This window comes from Protomyctophum parallelum (genome assembly GCF_964188405.1).
Source record: "Protomyctophum parallelum genome assembly, chromosome: 9".
Lineage (NCBI taxonomy): Eukaryota > Metazoa > Chordata > Actinopteri > Myctophiformes > Myctophidae > Protomyctophum > Protomyctophum parallelum.
In genome coordinates, this window is record NC_139706.1 from 40,003,610 (window position 1) to 40,026,109 (window position 22,500).

Here is a 22,500-nt window from a genome sequence, read left to right on the forward strand (position 1 = left end):
TGTGTGTGTGTGTGTGTGTGTGTGTGTGTGTGTGTGTGTGTGTGTGTGTGTGTGTGTGTGTGTGTGTGTGTGTGTGTGTGCGTGCACGTACAGTGATGAAGAGAAAAGTGTGAACCTGGTGTGTAACTGGTTCCCCTCTCATGTTGCACCTGCTTCCAGGATGCTTTTTGACTAAGGCTTTGAGAATCACTTTACACATAGTTGAAGTAGCGGAAGGAGCACTGTTCTGTATTCAGCGTTGCAACTCCTGTTAATCACATTAGTGAAACAAACTCACTGCCCCCTGACACCGAACAAAATGGCTTTTAAGTCTGCTTAGTGAGGCCACACACATCGACGGACGTGTTCAACAGACATATAGGACTAATAAATCAGGTGGGGGGCAATTTTAGGATTGAAAAGAGGTCACATTTCCCTTGTTAGCCCAAATGTAAGCATCCACTAGCAGAAGGAAACCCCCTAGGATATTGTACACATATATTACTGCATTTTTCCAAATAGTACTGCCTGCACTTGGCCCTTACACACCCGGACAAGAGAAACACATACGTCAGAATGCTGTTCATTGACTTCAGCTACGCTTTTAACACCATCATCCCCCAGCAGCTGATTGGGAAGCTAAGCACACTGGGTCTCAACACGCCTCTCGGTAACTGGATTCTGGACTTCCTCACCTGCAGGCCGCAGTCAGTCAAAATAGGAGAACATAGTTCTGGCACCATCACACTGAGTACCGGCTCCGCCCAGGGCTGTGTGCTCAGTCCACTCCTGTTCACCTTACGGACTCACGACTGTTCTGCCAGGTCCAGCTCCAATCACATCATCAAATTTGCTGACGACGCAACAGTGGTGGGTCTAGTCACGAACGGCGATGAGACACAGTACAGAGAGGAGGTGGAGAAACTGGACATGTGCTGCAACGATAACAGTGATGTGTAAGAACTTAGCACTAGTACTAATGGTACAGTATGTCTTTATTTCATTCAGAATGGCACAACTGAAGAAAGGGCCTCGCTTCACAGCAAGGGATGTTCTGGATATCGTGATGAACGGAGAGAGTGATGTTGACATAGACATCAATGAGACTGATGAAGAGTCAGATGAAGAGGACTGTGGCGTGGGGTCCAAAGAAAACCAACCAAGATTTAAATTTTGTTCTTTTTTGCTTACTTTACTACTAGTACTATTTACTACTTGTACAGATTTTAATGTTGTTCTTTTGTTCTTTTTTACTTACTTTACTACTAGTACTATTTACTACTTGTACAGATTTAAATTTTGTTCTTTTAATAAAATTGATAAAAAAATATGGCTTATTGGTGTTATTATTCATAATGTATACGGTTCTGAGGCCAAATATTATTCATAATTGATCTGAGGCCAAATAATAAACCATATATGAATGAATAAATTAATCCTTAAGTTGTTTTAGTGAAGTAATTACACATTTACCATGTTATCCAAAAAATGGCCTATAGGAAATCTGATTGACCCAACGTTGCTATATAGCAACATTTTCATAAAAACTTACCAAAAGATAAAAAATAAAAAAAACATTATATTTTCCTCGCCCACGTACTCCTACAAGACCATCTGAAAGTGTTTTTGGTTTTTTTTTGCAAGTAGAAATTAATTTGGGTGTTAGAGGGTTAATCGTGTGTGCTTGAGTGTCCCTTGGTCTCATTATCCACAAGCCTCTCTCTCGGTCTGTCTCTCTCACTCTCCCTCTTTCATTGTCTCTATTTCAGGCACACACAACACATGCACACGTGCACACATAGAAGATCAAGCCTGCTCCAGCTTCTCTGAGCTCTGTGCCAAGAAAATCTGGAACCATCTGCAACTGCTCCTCGTTATGTAGGAGATGAATGGGACAGATCTCTGTTCATCTTGCCTAAAGAGTTCCCCTAACACCAGCACAGGTGGTCTCTGCGTGTGAGAGAGAGAGAGAGAGAGAGATTGCGTGTGTTTTCATTTAGGTCCATTTACAAGCACATGCACGTGCATCTCCATGCAAGTGCTGCATGCTAATGTGTGATTCAACTATCATCAAGTGTCAGGTAGTTTTCTATATTGTCTTCTCGTCCACTCCTTTTTCCATCCATTCCTCCCTACCTTCTGTACACATCCATCCTCGTCTCTTTCGTCTGCGTTTGCATTGTAAGATGAGGTTCAAACGCAGGCAAATTGAGAACAACGAGGAATGCTGCACACTTTTGTGTATTGTCCCCTTATTCCTTCTTGGCCAGCCAATGCATAGCTACTCCATTACAGCCTTTTTATGTAAAGACTTTCCAGTAATGTGTACCTTCTTGATCGAGTGGCTGGCACTCATACATTTTCAATGAGCACTTTACTGCAATACAAAACAGCTCACACCACAAACACACACACACACACACACACACACACACACACACACACACACACACACACACACACACACACACACACACACACACACACACACACACACACACACACTCTGCCTCTCTCTCTTTTGGCTTTGAAAGTTATTGTATTGGACACTTTGCAAACTCTTAAGTGGGCACTCAGGCCCTCTTAAATTCCTCGATGAGCACAATGCCTCCTCCGGAGCAAGAAGATTTCCTTCCCTGCAGAGTTGCAGTTGTTTAACAATGGTCATGCTTGTGTTCATACGGACAAGGTCTGTATCATGCTCCAAGGGTTAGTCTTCTCTTTAACCCTCTAAGACCCAGCGTTGCTTTTTAGCAACAATTTTATTTTAATTACTTACTATTTTTATTTTTTTTCTGTTCTTTTTTCACCTAAACGTCATCAGTGATGTTCATTGCAATGCCATTTCAATGCCATTGGTCATGATATTTGCATATAAATACCCCCCACAGAGGCTGAAATTCACACAAATTAAAAATGTCTGGACTGTGTGCGATTTTTAATTTTTTTTTTACCTAAGACTTTTGACCTTTACCCTAATAAAAGTAGGTACAATAATTGTAATATATGTTTTTTTGTGATCATTAGAATGTCTAGAACATGTTTTATTCATTATTGTGAAAGATATCCCCCAAATGTAAATTATTAATTTATTATATTATATTATATTATTATTATTATTTATTTTTTTATTTTTTTTAACATATTTTTTAGTCTTAGTCCTAGTAGTACAAAGTAGTAGAAATCTATTTTTTGCAAGTAGAAATTAATGCGGGTCTTAGAGGGTTGGAACTTCCTTCTTATTAGTGTTGCGGTAGCCAACATCTGGGGCACAAGTTGCACAACTATGTAAACGTGATTTAAAAAAAAATGCATGGCACACATAGAAACCTTCTTAGGTTTTTTACCTACAATCTGGATCTGAAGAATTGCAGTATGTCTATGTTTACTTGGTTCTCTAGTTGTATTGTTACTAGAGCGGTGCCCGTTGGGCACCGGCCTACTTGGAACGATGCAAGTTGGAAATGCATGCCCCACCCTGCAATTATTATGTCATGTTAGTTTGGCTCCCATGAAAGAGTCCATGAAAGTGTCATGGCGCAGCCCAGTCACGTGACCACTTCTCTTCCTTCTCAAAGCTTCTTTGATGTAGTTCAACGGTCCATGACATCAGAGACAATGGGCAGCTATGGGCTCACTGCTAAAATCAAAAATATTTAAAACCACATAATACCCCCAGGAAAGTGTTCTAAATCTTCTAAACGTCATTAACATATATTTGTTTTGCAAAAAGGGGGAAGTGTCCCTTTAAGTAGGCCTATACATGTTTTTTTCCTTAGCCCCACCCACCTGAACTTAAGATGCCCCCATAGCTGTTGTCGATTTGGCCTTTTGACTCAAAGGCTTTCAGCGTTCAGGAAGAAAGTAAGAAACCAAAAATAAAACTTCATAGACGTGCACATGCAAAACAGAAAAAGTACAAAACTGACACCGCATCTTTAAGGAAGTGTGGTGTAGGGATCAGTGTAATGGACTGCCTATCCTTTATTAAAAGCTTATTTTCTGCACGCTGGAACTCTTATACCAACCCAGACTTGGCCTTCGCAGTAGCGACCTGAAACCGGAGAGACGTGTCCCCCGTTCACACCACCGGCCGTCCATCATCAAAGTACCATCACTGGTACAGCTGACTGGCAAACCGGTCAGGAGATGGAACTTCAGGAAGGCAAACTGGCAGTCGTTCATGGCGGAAACGGAAAGAAGGACTGTTGGTCTCCCAGACCCAGAACGTCCAACATGGAAGGCGATGGAAGATGGCCTCAACCGAGACATGGGCATCCTGGCAGACTACTAGCCTGGTTAATAAACCAGACCGAATCAGCCGTTGGCAAAGAAAAATTGCCTGCCGGCGGATTACGGTCTGGAGAGGCTCAATTGTACGCCCATTTCCTAACTGGGTGGCCAATCGGGACACGGTATGCAATATGGGTGGGCTTTGGTACAGTGACTTTCAATGCTTGAGACCTTTGACTGACAGTAGCTCTGACCAATTGCGTCAAAGAGAAAATGTTTCAACCCGCCCCCCGGGAAACAAGATCCATACACAGCCTCTCCAGACTCAAATACCACACGACCGTGTGATTTGAGTCTGGCTTATTAGTCAGGCTAGCAGACTACCTCCAGAAGTGGCACCTTCAGCTCAGCATGGGCAAAACAGTGTCTGGCTGTCTGCAGTTTATCACCTCAACAACCGGGAAGCTAGAAGGGAACTGGACGTGTATGTTGGCAACAACCGCCTGGAGTTCAGCAAGCCCCCAAGTACCTCAGTGTACGCTTGGACCGGACACTGTCCTACAAGCAACATCTGGATGAAGTGAAGACCAAGACAACAGCCGTGTATCCACACAAGCTCTGGTCCTACCCGTAGCAGAATACTGCGCGCCTGCCTGGAGCAGAAGCCCACATGTGAACAAGGTAGACATGTGAACAGCGCCCTCCGGATAGTAACTGGTTGTCTGAAACCCACACCAGTGTCCTACCTGACAGTCCTGGCTGGAATTGCTCCAGCCAGTCTCCGACGGGATGCGGCTACGCTAGCCCTGGCAAGAAAAGCCCAGAAGTACGACTGGCACATCTTGCACAAAGCCACAACAACACCGGCACCACCAGGCGGGCTCAAGTCTCGCCAACCCTACAACGAGGCAGCTCAAGAGAAGCTACAGTCGATTCCTGAGGACTTGTCCAGAGACGCCTGGCTGGCAGCATCCTGGAAACAGTCGTGGGAGACGGCCGGGCCTTCCCGGATTCAACAATACATCCGGGACCCAGCAGGTGGCGTTAAAGGAGAAGACATGCCACGCCATTTATGGACCTCGCTGAACCGTCTGCGCTGTGGCGTGGGACGCTTCAAGTCATCCATGAAGAAGTGGGGCCTATCGGATAGTGCGGCATGCGAGTGTGGCGAGCCTGAACAGACTGCCAAGCATATCATCACAGACTGCCCCCCCTATACAGCCCACCCTCAGAAGCTGGCCTTTTTTACTTAGGACCAGAGACGAGGGCATGGCTGTATGACACTGAGTTGGCCATCTGATGATACACGAAAGAAGAAGAGATTAAAAGAGATGCAGAATATATGTTAATGCAACCTGGCCCAAAAATCTATACTGCATTATCTGATATAGGGCTCATGACAACGTGAATCTTCAAATGTAATCATTGTTGAAATAAGAATTGCAGTCTAATAGCTAGCCTTAATCCATGCTTTGAAACTGTCTGGAAAATCACAACTCCCTTGGCATTAAGAATATAATACAATGCTGCCCCAATATAACTGAATGTACTGTATTTAGAACACATCCTTAGGGTAAAGTATATCTTTGTGTCTATGTGCATGCCTGCGAGAGTGAGCGTGCATGCGTGTGCGAGTAAGAGAGTTTATGGGTGTGTGAGTGTATGCGTGATTGTTTATGCAAGACCGTTTGAAAGAGATAGAGATAAATGGGTGTTTATGCGTGCATCATGCACTCAACCTGTCAGGTTGAGACAAAAAAACAGGTCACTTTCCTGTCGATCAGCCCCTGTTCCCTTTTCTTTGTTCTGTTCTTCTTTCCATCAAATATTCACTCCAATTACAATGAGACCTCATCAACTATTTACAAAGTGCCCTTCTTCCCCCCCCCCCCCCCCCCCCCCTATGCACACCCGCATGCACACCCGCCACACACACGCACGCACCATTCAATGTACTGTGATAGTCAATACAAATGGGCAATGTCATCTTCATGGCACTAAAACACCTGCTGCTTGCCAGCACACCACACATCCTCGGGGAAGGGGAGTGTGCCTATGTTCCCTCAGCCCTATGTTCCCTCAGCCCTATGTTAATATACAAATTTGAATGACCACATGACCACTTCCTTGATGTAACACATGTGATGATAAATTAAGCAATAAGCCACGAGAGGTCTCAGCCATTTTACAATGGCTGAGGGGTAGAAGACCCTCCGCTCCGCGTCGGGTCTGCCTACGCCCCCAGCCATTGTAAAATACCCGGTAAACTGGGGCCTTAAGTGGCTTATTGCTTTTCTAAAACGGTTACAAACGTATAGCAATATTAACCTAATAAAACTATTACATTCACAAAAGTAGCTACGCTTTGCGCCACCAGGCGAGCCACATCACTTCCTTGTTTTGTTCGGCAAGTAGCCTATGTGACGGGAGAATAGCGCTTGATGTCTTTACGGGGCTGCCTGGAGCCACACATTCACAGTCGTATGAGCCGGGGGGTGCTTACATGCCTGCACGGCATGTGTTTGTAAAGCAATCAAGCACTCCCCTCCCCAGTACAGCTACAGATATGTGGAATCAGCTGCGAATTATATAAAGTGATTGAAGGTGTGGGTTATCGGTGAAATTTACACAGGTCACGTGACGGTAACCAGTCAATCAGAATCAAGTATTAGGACTACCCGTTTTAGAAACCAAGTTTTCTAATGGGTTTAAGTTATTGTTATTCGCCCATTCGGCTTCCTTCCTTTCCTCCGATCACATTTATTTCAGACATAGCCAATCGTGTATGTAATGAAACTAGCTGACTATACCTACTACATTAAAAGACTATAATATATGAATACAGCCTGGCTCCCAAATCAATACTGCATTATCTGATATTGAATCTGCAAAGGCAATGAGTGTTGAAATAAGAATTTGAGTCTAATGGCTAGCCTTAATCCATGCCTGTGAAACTGTCCATTAAAGCACAATTCACTTGGCATGCAGAACATAATACAATACTGCCCCAATACCTAACTTAATATACTGTGTTTAGAACACATCCTTAGGGCATATATCTGTATGTGTTTGTGTGCGTGTGTGCGTGCGAGAGAGAGTTTTGGAGGAAAAAGCTGTACATAGTCATTGTCTTATCTTGTACAAAAATGTATGGCGACTCGCAAAATAAATTCTATCAAATCTCACACTCTGATTAGAACCTACCTGATGCCCTATAACCAGGTCAGGTCTGATTGATTGATTGATTCATTGATTGATTGATTGATTGCAACTTGAGAACAGATGGGCTGCATGAAACTAGGAAATGATCAGTCTGTCCTGAAGATATAAACTTTAGGTTGACAAGGTCATGGTTACAAGGTGAAGGTCTGTCACATGGCCATATTTTATTTAGTATATACACAATATTGAAAGTTCCCCCCCCCTAAACTTTGACCAAAAAACCGTGGCTGTCTGTCCTAATGCTTTTCACAATGGTTAAGAAGACAGCAGCCAAGTGGCGCTGACGAGGAGCAGCAGAGCCTGGCTACATGACAGCAGTCTGGCCATCAGGTCGGGTACCAACTCCAGCAGCGTGGAGACCAGCAGCATCCTCAGGGGACGGCAGCAAAGCGCCCCGGTGAGGAGCAGCCACTGAGCTATGTGTCCCAGAAGTCTGAGAACCAGCAGCATCCTCTGGGGGCTGAGTGCTATCGCCAACATCCAGGCACCCAGCCCTTGCCCTGCAATGGCTTAAGTCTGGTGGTGCCCACCAGAGGATTGGTGAAGCAGTGCAGTGACGGGCGGCCATCACAGGCTACTGCCTGTGGCTGGCGACTCATCGTGATCCAGCTGCCAAGCCTCCTCCCAGCCCATCAAAGCTGCCCCCGCGGCAGCCCAAGCCCAGAGCCAGCTCCGCCAGCCAGGTCAGAATGTCCAAGCCACCGGTTTCTGAGAGGGAAGGGAAGGGAGGTGGGCAAGGGGGGGGGGGGCACAGGACAATGCTGTTAGGGGTGTTGTTAGAGCCTTTTTCCCCCCTCCCCAGCCTCATTTAGGTGTTGGGAGGAATGTAGGGTTTGTGATGGCTGATTTAATCAGTCACAGTCACTGTCGTGCACTACGTTATTCAATGCACACAGTAAAGGGCAAACAGTCTGTAATGCATGCATGACTGAAGTGGCATCGCCAACGCATGCTGAGGAAACAAACAACTGTGCCGGTGCCTGCAGTTCGTCCACTCCAGGCATGTCAACAAGCTATAGCTCCACCGGTTCGCTCGCATAGAATGGCCACACTTTGGCCAATGGTTGTGAGCTTCGTGTCTAAGCAGGGTGACATAGAACTCTACATATTGTCACATTTCGTAAAAAACGACTGCACAGTTATGCCTGGAGCGCCGACAGAAGAAATTATTTATAATTCAAAATAGTGGGTTGATCAAGGTCAGAGGTCAAAGTCAGACCACGGAAGTTGTTCAGCATGAATAGACGCATATGTGTATCGAAGTGTTATTGCTGACGGACCCGGTCAAACGGTTCATGAGCTATGCCCGTTCAAAGTTTGCACTTTCAATTGAGGGCTATAGCGCCACCCTTTGGCCCATTGTTGTGTGCTTCGCATCGTCACCATTTGGCATAGCCCTCTACCATATTGCCAAGTTTCGCGAAAACCGACTGCACACTTAAGCCAGAACTGCAATTTTTGGTGGAAGAAGGAGATTAAACAAAAAACAGACAAAAAGACAAATATAATAATGGACCCAAAGTCCCTTAATAATAATAATGCTAATGTCTACACTCTACACTACAGCATATTTCCTGATACATTCTACAGTGATTCGTCGACTGTTGGCCTGGCCTGCAGGGCCTATGCTGTGTATATGGTGTACTGCCCTGTGTGTGTTTCTCCCACAGATCATGTGGGCGTCGGCCCACTTGAGACTCCTCATTAGGTGCATTAGGAGCACCTGGCCAGTGCTCCTGGAACCTCTATAAAAGAGGGCTTGCCAGCCATTCTCTGTGTCCCTCTCCAGATGACAGCACCCTTCTGTTTGTTTCCCTTTACTGTATCCACACTGACACCACTGATCTAATAAGTTAATATTAGTTATATCTTGTAAATAAATTATTGTTATTTTGAACACTGCTACTGCGTCCTCCTCAATTTGTCATGGCCCAACGGGCCGGGTTATGACATACTGTTAATGTTAATATTCCGATGCTATTCTTATTTTGAAGTAGGCTTTGGCAGACATTTAGCCATTTAGCAATAGAAACTACCTCTAGTCCTGCAACAAACAGTCAAAAAGTGCTTTAGTTTTCGAGATACCCCTCCCGGAGTTAGGACCAAACACAACATAGTTTTTTCTCATCTCTAAGGCCTCCCATACATGAAATGGATTCTTGTATAAAAATATTTTACTGCAAAAGTGGTGAAATTGTTATTTAAAGTTATACACCTCAAACTAAAAATAAAGCCTGTCCGTCTGGTGGTTGAGGGACTTAAAGGCATGTAGATTCACAATGGAAGCTCTGAGAGGTTCAAAACTTGGCATACTTGAAGCCAGAACATACCTCTACATTCTAGAAAAGACTGAATGTCAATATCTGAATGTCAATATGAGATATAGTCATTTGAACACATACTTACAGTAGGCGGAATTGTACATCTATGTAGATGTCTTCTCTACTTTGTAGTGACTCTGGAATGGATTGTCATAGCAACACATATGATGGCTTGTAGGAAAGGTGAGGTTCTACTGAATCCAGCAATACCAATTGTGTAAATGTAGCTTGCATAATCGTGGAGTTATGCCACAAAACGTATATGGTGTCCCAAACGGGGGGAAATTAAACTAATGAAATCTACACTATCACATTATAGTTTCATTTTTACTTCACTTATCAAGGGTGGGAAAACATAAACAAATCACTTGAGTAGAAGTCCCTAAAATGTATGAAATGTCTCAAACTTGAGAAATGAGAAATTGTGAAGAAATAGATGCCGCTTCAATAGAGAAATATGCAAGCCTACAGTGGAACTACTAACTTTTATTGTTGCAGCACATGACCTGGATGTTAAATAATAATAATATAATATCTCAAACTTATATAGCGCTTTTCTGAGTACCCAAAGACGCTTTACATGGGGGGGGGTTTACAGAGGTAACAACAAATTAAAAACAACTTTAATAGAAAAAGGACATTAAAAGACCGTGAAAAGGGAAGGCAATTTTGAAGAGGTGGGTTTTGAGGGTGGATTTGAAGGTTTGAAGGGTAGGGGCATCTCTGAGTGCCTTAGGGAGGGCATTCCACAGGGTTGGGGCAGCAAAGGCGAAAGCCTGTTCCCTCATCAAGCTCAAATCTCAATATTATCCTCAAATATAAATAATCAAGTTATTAATTTCTGTTATTTGAGTTATTTGGTTACAGTCAATTTATACTACAGTATTTGTAGTATGTGCATCTTATGTGATCTTATAATGTGAAGTGTATCGGAAATCGGGGCCGATCATGACATTTTTAAATGATCAGATCAGGAGCACAAAAATGTGATTGGGACATCCCTAGTATCAATATGATATCCATATCATGATATTAGACTGTATATTGTCCGTGATTTGGGATATTGTACTATTGTGAGTTGCATAAAAATATAATTTTCAGATGGGGAAAAATCGGTATCGGCAGATACTCAAAATTAAAATGATCTTACTAAATGTTGCTCAACAGAGAGATGATGATGTTCATAAAACCGTGGCTCTATATACAGACAATATGCTGCAGTAATGAGCAAGTTGCAAATGTTGAGTGAGAGCATGCCTGCACCAGTCTCATCAAGAAGACTGAATAGGGTTGATACAACATTGTTTAACATACAAAGAGATTTTTCATTTGTGTGAAGGCCAGTACAAGACCAGAACATCTGACAGCCATTATGGCTGGTACTGGTATGTGTACCAGAGACTTAAGGTCCTTCATGCAGCATCAGAAAGGTTGATGAAGTTGTACATCATCTGCTCCTCTCGTACCCAGATCTGTTTGTGTATGATGACAAATATACAATATACAGTATAATACCGGTAATATGCCGAGGCGGCAGTGCCTCAGGGATAGAGTGGCCAATAGAGCGGCTGGATGGAGAACCGTGAGGTTCGCAAGACAAAATTCAGTGTGAACTAACAATATACCGGTAGTACTATATCATACCATATTCTCAGTTCGATCCAGGGCTCCCCCAGAGTTAGACTCTGAACCCCTAATTGATCCCGATGTGCAGGTCGGTGTCTTGTATGGTTTCCTCTGCCATCGGTGTGTGACTGAATGTGTGAATGTAATGCACAATCTATGTAAAGTGCTTTGGATAAAAGCTCTATATACTGTAAATGCACCAATTTCCATTTACGGTATATAAACTCCTTGACTGTTATGATGACATACAGAAGACACTGACTCTGAGGAAGAAGATGATATTGTCTAAATACAAACCCTGGAAACATACAGCATTATAATTTGTAGAACATGGAAAGTCTGATGTTGCATGCTCTAAAAGTGTGCCCATGGGAAATGGGCACAATGAGAGAAGATGCAAATCTCCAAGAAAATCCAGAACTACTACATAGACCTGCAGATATATCGATGAAGAAAACCATGGACCAGTGTCTTCAGTATGTCATAACTCTTATTTATTGAAAGTGATGACTTGTCATCACTTTCATTTATTTAAAGAAATATGTTAACTACTTCAGTGAGATTAATAAAACCTTTGACATAGAAGTCTGCTGTTCTAATTCTTTGTTTTATAGCTACTATATTTCGTTTAGATATTTAGTGTTTTAGGTAGCATTTATGATATTTGTCATCATATGCAAAGAGATCTGGGTACGAGAGCAGCCGATGTACAACTTCATCAATCTTTCTGATGCTGCATGTGAAGGCCCTGTCTCTGGTACTCTGACCAGTGACCATGTGAAGGCCCTGTCTCTGGTACTCTGACCAGTGACCATGTGAAGGCCCTGTCTCTGGTACTCTGACCAGTGACCATGTGAAGGCCCTGTCTCTGGTACTCTGACCAGTAGTCCTGGTTGTCTCCACCAGGCCGAAGGCATGGGGAGAGAGTATGTTTTGCACTCCGTCCGTCCGTGTGTCCGTGTGTGTGTGTGTGTGTGTGTGTGTGTCCGTGAGCAGCTCATCTCGGCCACCGTTAACCCGGTCGATGCCAAATTTTGCACACACACTCCCTGGATGCCAACGATGAACCTCTGCCCTTCCAGAACGGCCTGTTATAGCGCCACCAGGAGGCCGCTTTGTGCAAAACAAGTTTTTGCACAGCACACCTACAGATTTTGTCCAAACATCACGCAAATTGGTACACAGTCTCTCTAGAGCCATTCAACCAAACCGGTCTTTCAGATTTCTCACACTCCATCCTGATTGGTTAAGATTGGCTTCCAAAGTTCACAGGAGTGCTCAGTTTCAAACAAAATGCTGCAAATCATGAACACATCGCGTGATTTCCGTGAAATTGTGCACCCACATTCCCACTAGGCCAAGGACAAAATGCCACATGACTAATTTCAACTCAACCTCAAGGTGGCGCTATAACTGGCCGAAAAGTGTTTTTACCTCTAACTGCACGGATCTGTGGATAACCTGGTGGAGACCTGTGCCCAGAAGGACACTTTTTCTAGTTTTGTCTATGAACTGATTGCACAAGACCGCAATTACTTTTTTGTGCTATCCCTTTTGGACTGATTGTATGACTGTACTCTGTTGCCGTTTTTACATTTATGTCTAATAAACTATTAAATCCATCAATCAATCAATCAATTGTGCTGGCCTTCCCACAAATGAAACAATATATTTGTATGTTAAACAGTGTTGTATCCTATTCAACAATGTTGTACCCTATTCAGTCTTCTTGACGAGACGGCATGCTCTCACTCTGGTCTTACTGGAGTAGTTTTCTCAACATGATACAGTATATGATGAGGAGAGGAGAGTATTGAATTTGGGTTTGCCAGGGTTTTATGAACATCATCTCTCTGTTGAACAACAGTTAGTATGTGTTGAAGGTCTTATGCCGTGGGCTTTATACATTATGGGTCTTGTTTCGTGCTTTTTTCCAACTGTTTAGCAAAGATGATACAAAGATTTGGATCCAATATTCCATTTTGGTAAAGACACACTTCAGACTTTGTACAGTATCTATGTTGTGCATTACGCGCACTATTTTTAGGCTATAGTATATGTGCAGTAACCATATTACAAGTGATACTAATTAAGTCTATTTTCCATTCTGGTGAAACAGTGTCAGGGCAGGGTTCTGCTATTGTCAGTGTAGACTGGACAGGCAGTAGGCTCTGTTACACTAAAGAGAACTAAATGCTAGGTCACTCTCCACTCCAGTCAGCTAAATAGCTACTTGATTTGACAAGGTTCATCTCATCTTTTCACATTCCAAAATATGTGAAATGATTTTACCGGTCATTTTATGAAGAAAGCCACATACTGTAGGCAATAAGATGCAGGTGGAGCCACATACTGTAGTATAACTTGACTGTAACCAAATAACTCAAATAACAGAAATTAATAACTTGATTATCTATATTTAGGAGGATAATATTGAGATTTGAGCTTGATCCAGGTCATGTGCTGCAACATAATAATAGTTAGTAGTTCCAATCTAGGCTTGCATATTTCTCTATTGAAGCGGCATCTATTTGTTCACAATTTCTCATTTCTCAAGTTTGAGACATTTCATACATTTTAGGGACTTCTACTCAAGTGATTTGTTTATGTTTTCCCACCCTTGATAAGTGAAGTAAAAATGAAACTAATGTGATACTGTAGATTTCATTAGTTTTATTTCCCCCCGTTTGGGACACCATATACGTTTTGCGGCATAACTCCACGATTATGCAAGCTACATTTACACAATTGGTATTGCTGGATTCAGTAGAACCTCACCTTTCCTACAAGCCATCATATGTGTTGCTATGACAATCCATTCCAGAGTCACTACAAAGTAGAGAAGACATCTACATAGATGTACAATTCCGCCTACTGTAAGTATGTGTTCAAATGACTATATCTCATATTGACATTCAGATATTGACATTCAGTCTTTTCTAGAATGTAGAGGTATGTTCTGGCTTCAAGTATGCCAAGTTTTGAACCTCTCAGAGCTTCCATTGTGAATCTACATGCCTTTAAGTGCCTCAACCACCAGACGGACAGGCTTTATTTTTAGTTAGAAGTGTATAACTTTAAATAACAATTTCACCACTTTTGCAGTAAAATATTTTTATACAAGAATCCATTTCATGTATGGGAGGCCTTAGAGATGAGGAAAAACTATGTTGTGTTTGGTCCTAACTCCGGGAGGGGTATGCCGACTTCTGCGGGCCATTGTCGCAGTACTACTCCTATAAACTAGCTGGTGCAAACTATTCCACAGCTAGAGCAGAGACATCGGTTTAAGCAGCAATGAAAACTAGGCCTGAGGCACTGCAGAGAGAGAGAGAGAGAGAGAGAGAGAGAGAATGATGAAGCTAGAAAGAGTGTGTGACAGGAGGAGGTGAAAGAGGGAGAGAGACAGAGACTGACAGCATCAGAGAGCAGAAGAGGAAGCAGTATAAGTTATAGCACATGGCGGATGGAGCAGTTAAGCGTGCAGGCTGGAGTTGAGCGAAGTTGGGCTCTTTGTCTCTATTTACTGCAATAGAGACAACTGCGCAGCCAGCCTCTCCTCTCAGCCACTCGGCTGTTATATGAGAACACGCACGCACGCACGCACACACACACACACACACACACACACACACACACACACACACACACACACACACACACACACACACACACACACACACACACACACACACACACACACACACACACACACACACACACCAGGCAGGTAGGTAGGTAGGCATGTGGCAGGGATCGGCCGATGTAATAGCCATCGGCCGTTACACCTCCCACAGGAAATACTATCTGTAATGATAAAGCATACTGCTCTCCTCATCTCCTCTTCCTCATTGCTTAACCTCCCTATCCCCATACGAGTCACATGCAGGCTATCGCCACAGGTGGGGAGCGGTTGGGGAGATAAGACACAAAGCACAACTGTAATGACAAAACTGACAGGTGTGTGTGTGTGTGTGTGTGTGTGTGTGTGTGTGTGTGTGTGTGTGTGTGTGTGTGTGTGTGTGTGTGTGTGTGTGTGTGTGTGTGTGTGTGTGTGTGTGTGTGTGTGTGTGTGAGAGAGAGAGAGAGAGAGAGAAGGCCTGCTTCAAGATATGTGGTTGTGTCAGGCCCATTAAAGTAGAAAGACCGTTCAAACCTTTTAGGCAAACCACCATAGCATGACACAGAAGACAGGAGAGAGAGAGAGAGGGGGAGAGAGACAGGCAACACAGAAGGCAGTATTCGAGCAAGCACTTTCCACCAAGGTCACCTTGATGATCATTACTACAGCTTGTATTGGGACTGAGTAAAGGCCCTTTAAGGGATTAATGTGATGTAAGTTTAAAATAGTGAAATGGAGCAGCACAGCCGTTCAGCCAGGCATAGAGGCCAAGCCTAATGGTTCAATCTACAGGTCTACAGGAGACTGAAAATCATTCTCAACATCTTGCTGCTTCCACAAATGACACTTTGTCACTGAACAAAACTCCCCAGCCTCCTCCCAGTAGCATTTAGGTTTTCAGCATGTCATATTGTTGTATCGTGTCCATTTCATTTATTTTATGTCCCTCTAATAACAAAATACTGTAATAATTATAATTATATTATAAACGTAATAATATGTATACCATATTTACACTCTAGTTCAGGGGGTTTGTGATCTCAGAGTCTGTCACAGAATGGTTTTCATCGTGATACGAGTTCCAGACTGAAGTATTAGAAGTAAGGATGTGCACTGCAGGGTGAAGATGAGGTTAGCAGCTCTGAAAAGACTATGAGAGCAGTGAGGTTGTTGCATCTTGAAAAACGTTTCACCCTGCAAATAGGGAGGTAGCAGGGTGATGCTGTTTACTCTATACAGACCTGGGTTGTCCAGTGTCCAGGAGAATTTGTATAACGGCGAATGTAGCCTACACCAGAAGCATTACAATCAGTGTTGATTTTGGCAGCACATTTTGATTTAGTATTAGTCAGTCTTTTGTGTAGAATTCTGTTAGTCATAATAGTCATCTGAAATATTTTACCTTTAGTCTAGTTTTAGTCAACTAAATATCAGCTTATAGTGGACAAAATGTACACTTGATTGCATCGTATAATAAATGCCTGATTTTACACTATTTTACACGATCTACAAGCTAACACGGCAACGCAATATTTTAGATCTGCTAGAGTGTAACAACCGAGCGGATCTCTTCTCCACTAGTCCCTCTCTAACATTTTAGTAGTTTTGTTAACAAAATTGTCAATATATTTGGTCTAGTTTTAGTCATCATAGCCTAGTTTTTATTACATTTTTATTTAGTTTCCGTCAGTGAAAAAAGGTAGCCGACGAATTTTTTTTGCCATAGATTTAGTCGAAATCAACACTGAACAATGCAGAACAGCTCCGGTAGGGAAGCTGTGCTTGTGCTACATCCCATATAGGTTCAATAGAAAAAGAAGAGTATTTACTTGCTTACATCTATTGGACCTGTGTGGGATGCCGCATCTGGTATACTTTTGCCTCAACTCTGTGAGTTTGTTGCTTCTTAAAAAGCATTCAACCTCCCCCATCTTATCCCCAAATCTGTGGGTTGGTTGGTGCGCACAATGGGTCTAGCTCTTATTGCTTTTGGGTCCCCCCCACGATAAGCAGTTATCTGTTTTAATAACTCTCATACGTTCCCAGGGTGAAAAAAATTATTGATAATCTGTCTGGGAAAGAAGTGTTGCTGCAGAGGAACAGGGCTTCCGTTCCACTTAGGCTTTTGATTTTGATAACGAGCAAGTTAACCATGCTGTGTAGAGTGTAGACTGATGCACGGTAATACTAATTACAGCCTATTTGCCATTGTGTGTGTGTGTGTGTGTGTGTGTGTGTGTGTGTGTGTGTGTGTGTGCGTGTGCGTGCGTGCGTGCGTGCGTGCGTGCGTGCGTGCGTGCGTTTCTCTTCAATAGAGATGATGTTGACAATCTCGCCATGGTAGCACTTACTTGTACTCACTTAATGTATGTTACTGTACTTGATGATTGTTTAATAATCGGCCTTGAGAGTACCACAGACGAAAAACAGTCCAAAGTCCAAATTTCATTCTGACCCCTCCACGAAAAGGCCTCGTTGTCCTGAACCCTTATCTATCATTTATACATTATGGATCAATAGTGTGGACTTTTTTTCGTCTGTTTTTCGACTGTTTTTCGTCTGTGGCATTCTTCTGACTACATGTCATGTTCTAGTATGAGCGGATCGCGGAAGGGGATCGATCAACGTCACGTCATTCTCTGTGTGTCTCAAAGAATATGATTATTGGCAGAATCGCAGAAAGTTTCGAACATTTGGCAGTCCCGCCCCAAAATACCCCATTATGTGTGTCTCAAAGAATTATCTAAAAGGAAAAAACAACATGATCGGCAGGTTTTTAGGCAGGAATTAATTGTATTCTCAAGCCACAAATCAGTAATTAAATGGCACATACATACAGTTACATACACTTTGGGATTCACATAGGCTACTGTCCCTATATCTTTCAACAACAACAAAACAAATAAACAAACAAATCAACAATCAATCAATAATTATTTCACATATCTCCACCCAACCCAAACAATTTCCAATATCATTTGAAACCCCATAGATCACAATTGCATTCAAACCCCAACCAGTAAACACTTACTCTAAGCAAGGCAGAATGCTATACCAAAGACAATATACAGTCCATGTAGCGTGTCCCAAAGGCCTCTTCTTCGCATGTTCCCGAGTAAGTCTATTAGTCCCTTAGTTCCAAACAAAACTGCCCTGGGGAGAGCAAAGGACAGACCTCATTTTTCCTTCAATGTATGAGGAGTCCAAGCCGCTTCTTTTCCCCTGGCAGAGGGGAGTTTCCCCGGTTGGACGTAGCGGACGTAAGGAACACGTTATTCCAACCAGTTCCTTTCCCCTCCATCAGGCGCCCCGGCTGGCCAGGGGGAGGCTCCGACAGTCCATTCATAAATACAATGCTGGCATCACCACGCGACACACTCCTTCAATCCGTTCTCGGCTGGGCTCGTCAGCTGGTAAATTTCGGCTACAGCTTACTCTTAAACTTTATGACTTAAACCGTGATATAGCTGGCGCCTATAGGATATCGCTCCCTTCTTCTGTTCCCCCCTCCCCCCTGTACCACACCCTCTGAGTCGGGTGACATCAATGATTCGATCACCCACAGTAATCATATATTACCCCTCGGAAAACACCATTATTATTATTATTATTATTATTATTATTATTATTTTTTGCGGCTTACGCCTTTTATTGATTTTTGAAGGGACAGACAGTAGGCTGACAGGAAACGGGAGAGAGATGGGGGGATGACATGCAGTAAAGGCCGTGTCGGGTCCGGGAGTCGAACCCGCGGCACACTGCGACTGGATTACCAGTCCGGTGCCCAGACCGTTACGCTACGGCCTGGGCCAACACCATTATTGACTTAAAAGTCACTTCATATAGTTTTAAACATGTTACACATCAATCAAATAAAATAACATGCATACCTATGTAGGTCAAGCAGATAATACTATAATGCGAATTTGTCACAGTAGAACTTGTGATATAATGGAATTAGTGTCTGAAAGAAGCAAAATACCATACATTGCCATATATTGATACTAGTCAGAGACAAAATAGCATTGAGTTAAGGATAGTCAAGTCAAAGAGGATTTGACTATTTTCATGCTTGATCTAGACAAATCCACAGAGGGATGCCCTGGGCGCAGCCATTACTGAGGTGTAATCAGCACTGATTATGCATGCGTATGTGTGTATGCGTGTGTGTGAAAGTGTGAGTGACATTATGCTACAGGGAGAAACAGAAATAGCGAGGAGAGGTGAAGATGGTCAAAGTGACAGAGACAGATAGAGATTTCAAAGGGCTTGCGTTTCTTATCAGCAAAGGTCACTCAAGCAATTATGTGACACATTGATTTATCTCTTCTGAGGCAAACACTCTGTCAGTGAACACACGCACGCATGCACGCACAACCATATACACACACCATATACGTACAAAGACACCAACATATGGGTGCAGGCAGCCAGGCACCCTGACACCTATACCCAACACACACACACACACACACACATAAATCACACGCGGACAATATCTATCTGCTGCCTCTGCTAATGATTATTGCTCTCTATGGAAGTGTGGCGGATGGCTGGGATCATTAAGGTCTGTCCGGGGTCTGTTTTTAGCCTGTCCACCATCTCTCTGCCATCCTCCACCAAGTCAGTTCATCCATCACGTCAACCATCCATCAGCTAGTCTTCAGCCAGCAGCTGGCCTCTGCCGCTTTTGTTTACAGACTGTGGGCCTCATTTACTTTTTGTCCTTACCGGGGGCATTGTTTTCCTGCAATTCTTTTCCCTATTTACCTGATTACATGATTTCCTGTTTTATATATATAGAAGTGTACATTTGTACGTCTCTAAATGTTCTGATGAATTGAAAATGGTGGACCCAGTTGTAAACAAGTGTAATGCTTTATCAGTGTGTCGTCCACAGTAACAGTCTTTGTATTGAGTTGTGCTTTCATGTGAAATGTACCCATTCTGCAAACTGTTAATAAATACTTCAATCAATCAATCAATCAATCAATCAATCAATCAATCAATCAATCAATCAATCAATCAATCAATCAATAGGTACATCCACACAGAACATGGTGTATTGCATGAACAACTGTATGCAGGCCTATGTGAATAGTTTGATGTGGAACATTCATTGACACATTTTTGTTTATTCTGGTTGTGTAAAGACGTTTAGTCTAGCATATAAATTTGTTTGCAGTGCTTGTCCAAGCAAGAGCCACCATGGTAAATTGTATCGTATGTGTGTGTATATATCCATGTATTGCATGTGTGTGTGTGTGTGTGTGTGTGTGTGTGTGTGTGTGTGTGTGTGTGTGTGTGTGTGTGTGTGTGTGTGTGTGTGTGTGTGTGTGTGTGCGTGTGCGTGCGTGAGTGCGCATGTGTATGTGTGTGGCGAATCATAATAGATGTTCAAGGGTGGAGAAGTGAAGGTTGTCGGAGAACACGTCTACAAGCTGAATTGGATTAGGGGGAATTTTCAGTTGCTTTGGACTTGAATTGAAATGCATTAGTCTCACTAATAAGGTGAGACACACACCCAGATGCCCTCAGTCATGTCACTTTCGTTCTAAAACATTTATTGTGCCTTAATTTAGCCTTCCCAAGGTTCACTCTTCAACCTTCACCAGCTCAGTGGCTTTGTGGTTAGAGTGTCTGCCCTGAGACAAGGTCAGGGTTCGATCCCCGGCCGGGTCATACCAAAGAATCTGAAAAGTATCAGCACCAAGGGTTGGATTGGTGTAGGTCCCTGCAACATACAGCGTCATGTCCAGGGGGTCTACATGTACATGCTGCTTCACACTACAGAAATCGGAGGGCTCCTATCTTCACAACACTTCGCTTCACTTTCGTGATCTTTCCCACTTCACCCCTTTTCAACCTATCTTTATATAATTGGTACTCACTAATGATATAATGCCACCATTTTTTCCTACTTGGTCTGTGTCTCTTAATGTGGGCAGTTCAGAAACCCATCCACCAGTGACATCATCAATGGGGAATCCAAACTAATAGAAACTGCAGGCTTTCTATTCTTGAAAAGTTGCAATGCAAAAATATTATCGTTCTCACGAAAACCAGTAAGACGCCTGAGGGTGAGAAGCGAGGTCGCATGCACACATCCACCTAGGTGACAGCAGACTGCTGGTGCTTTGGCATGGGGGGTCAGATCAACATAATGAATTCTGTACTGGCCATATATGGAGCGTGTCTTGAGTGTACAGGGTTTAATGTGGTCAGATCAAAATATGGAATGTCAGAGCAGGTCAGCTCCATATATGGAGATCTAAGGCTGGCAGCGGGGGCAGTGTCTCTAGTTTTCGTCGGCTGCCAGGCGTGGCTGCACTAATAACTTTGGAGGAGGCCCAACATTATTGAGGACCAATTATATGAAGATGAAAAGTGGAAGTCTTTCCCTCCCATTGTCGTGCCTGATTTGCTAGGTATGGAATGAGGCCAATTTGCACCTGGCACCATTTCACACTTGGCAAATGAAATGCACCCCTTCGTCCGTGACCATGCTTGGACTATGAAAAGGAAGGGATGTCCGCACACTGTTTCACTGCTCCCAGGAAAATTATTTATTGGTACAACGTTTCGACCTTTGTGGGTCTTCTTCAGGTATGATCTGTAATGCTTGGACTATCCACTGATGTTCCACTAGTGCAAATTCAGGCTTTCAAACTCTGGAATGTCTCACCTTTACAGACTTTCATTGACACAGTTTTACAAGTAATTAGACCACAATTTACACATCACACACATGCCTTCCGTGTGGTGGAAAATGCAGCACAGAAAAGGTCCAGTCTTGTGTATATGACACACAGTCCCTAAACCGTGCCAGTTTTGCATAGGCGATTAGAAATATCTGACTCATACGAGTCTCACAGGTATTGTCCTGCATGTGAATTAATTGTCCTGCATGCATGGCATGCATTTTAATATTTATAGTTTTTGTGGGAGAAAAGAGAGAGCGAGAGAGATTGAAGGTGACTTGTTTGATAGACAGTATTTTCACTTTGTTTTGAGCATTTTATGACTCATGCTATTTATTTCTTAATCAGACTTACTGGATCCTTCAGTTATTAGACAAAAACATAAATTAATACTGTATGCATGTGTCATTTTTTCACAAAACTCAAATGTTTGAGATTTTGGGTAAGGAGAGAATAAGTGAAATGAACAAGATGAAGATTAGAAAGCTAAGAAGAAGATGGACAAAACCCAAAGAACAGCCAATGAGACTCACACTATTATCCCTCCTTTACTTTTTTCTTGCTTTTCTTTACTTTTTTGCTCCTCCTTTTTTGCTTGCCTGAACAAATTATTAGCCTAACATTCATTCAGAATTCACATTGAATTTCACTTAATTGTGTGACTTGTACTTGTATACAAGCAGGCTACGTATGTCTACATTGCAGTATTGATACTTCATTAAAAAATGGGAGTGCTTTTTCCACCACTGCCCAGAACATCTTAGAAAAGGATGCATTGTCATGGAAACTTATCTGA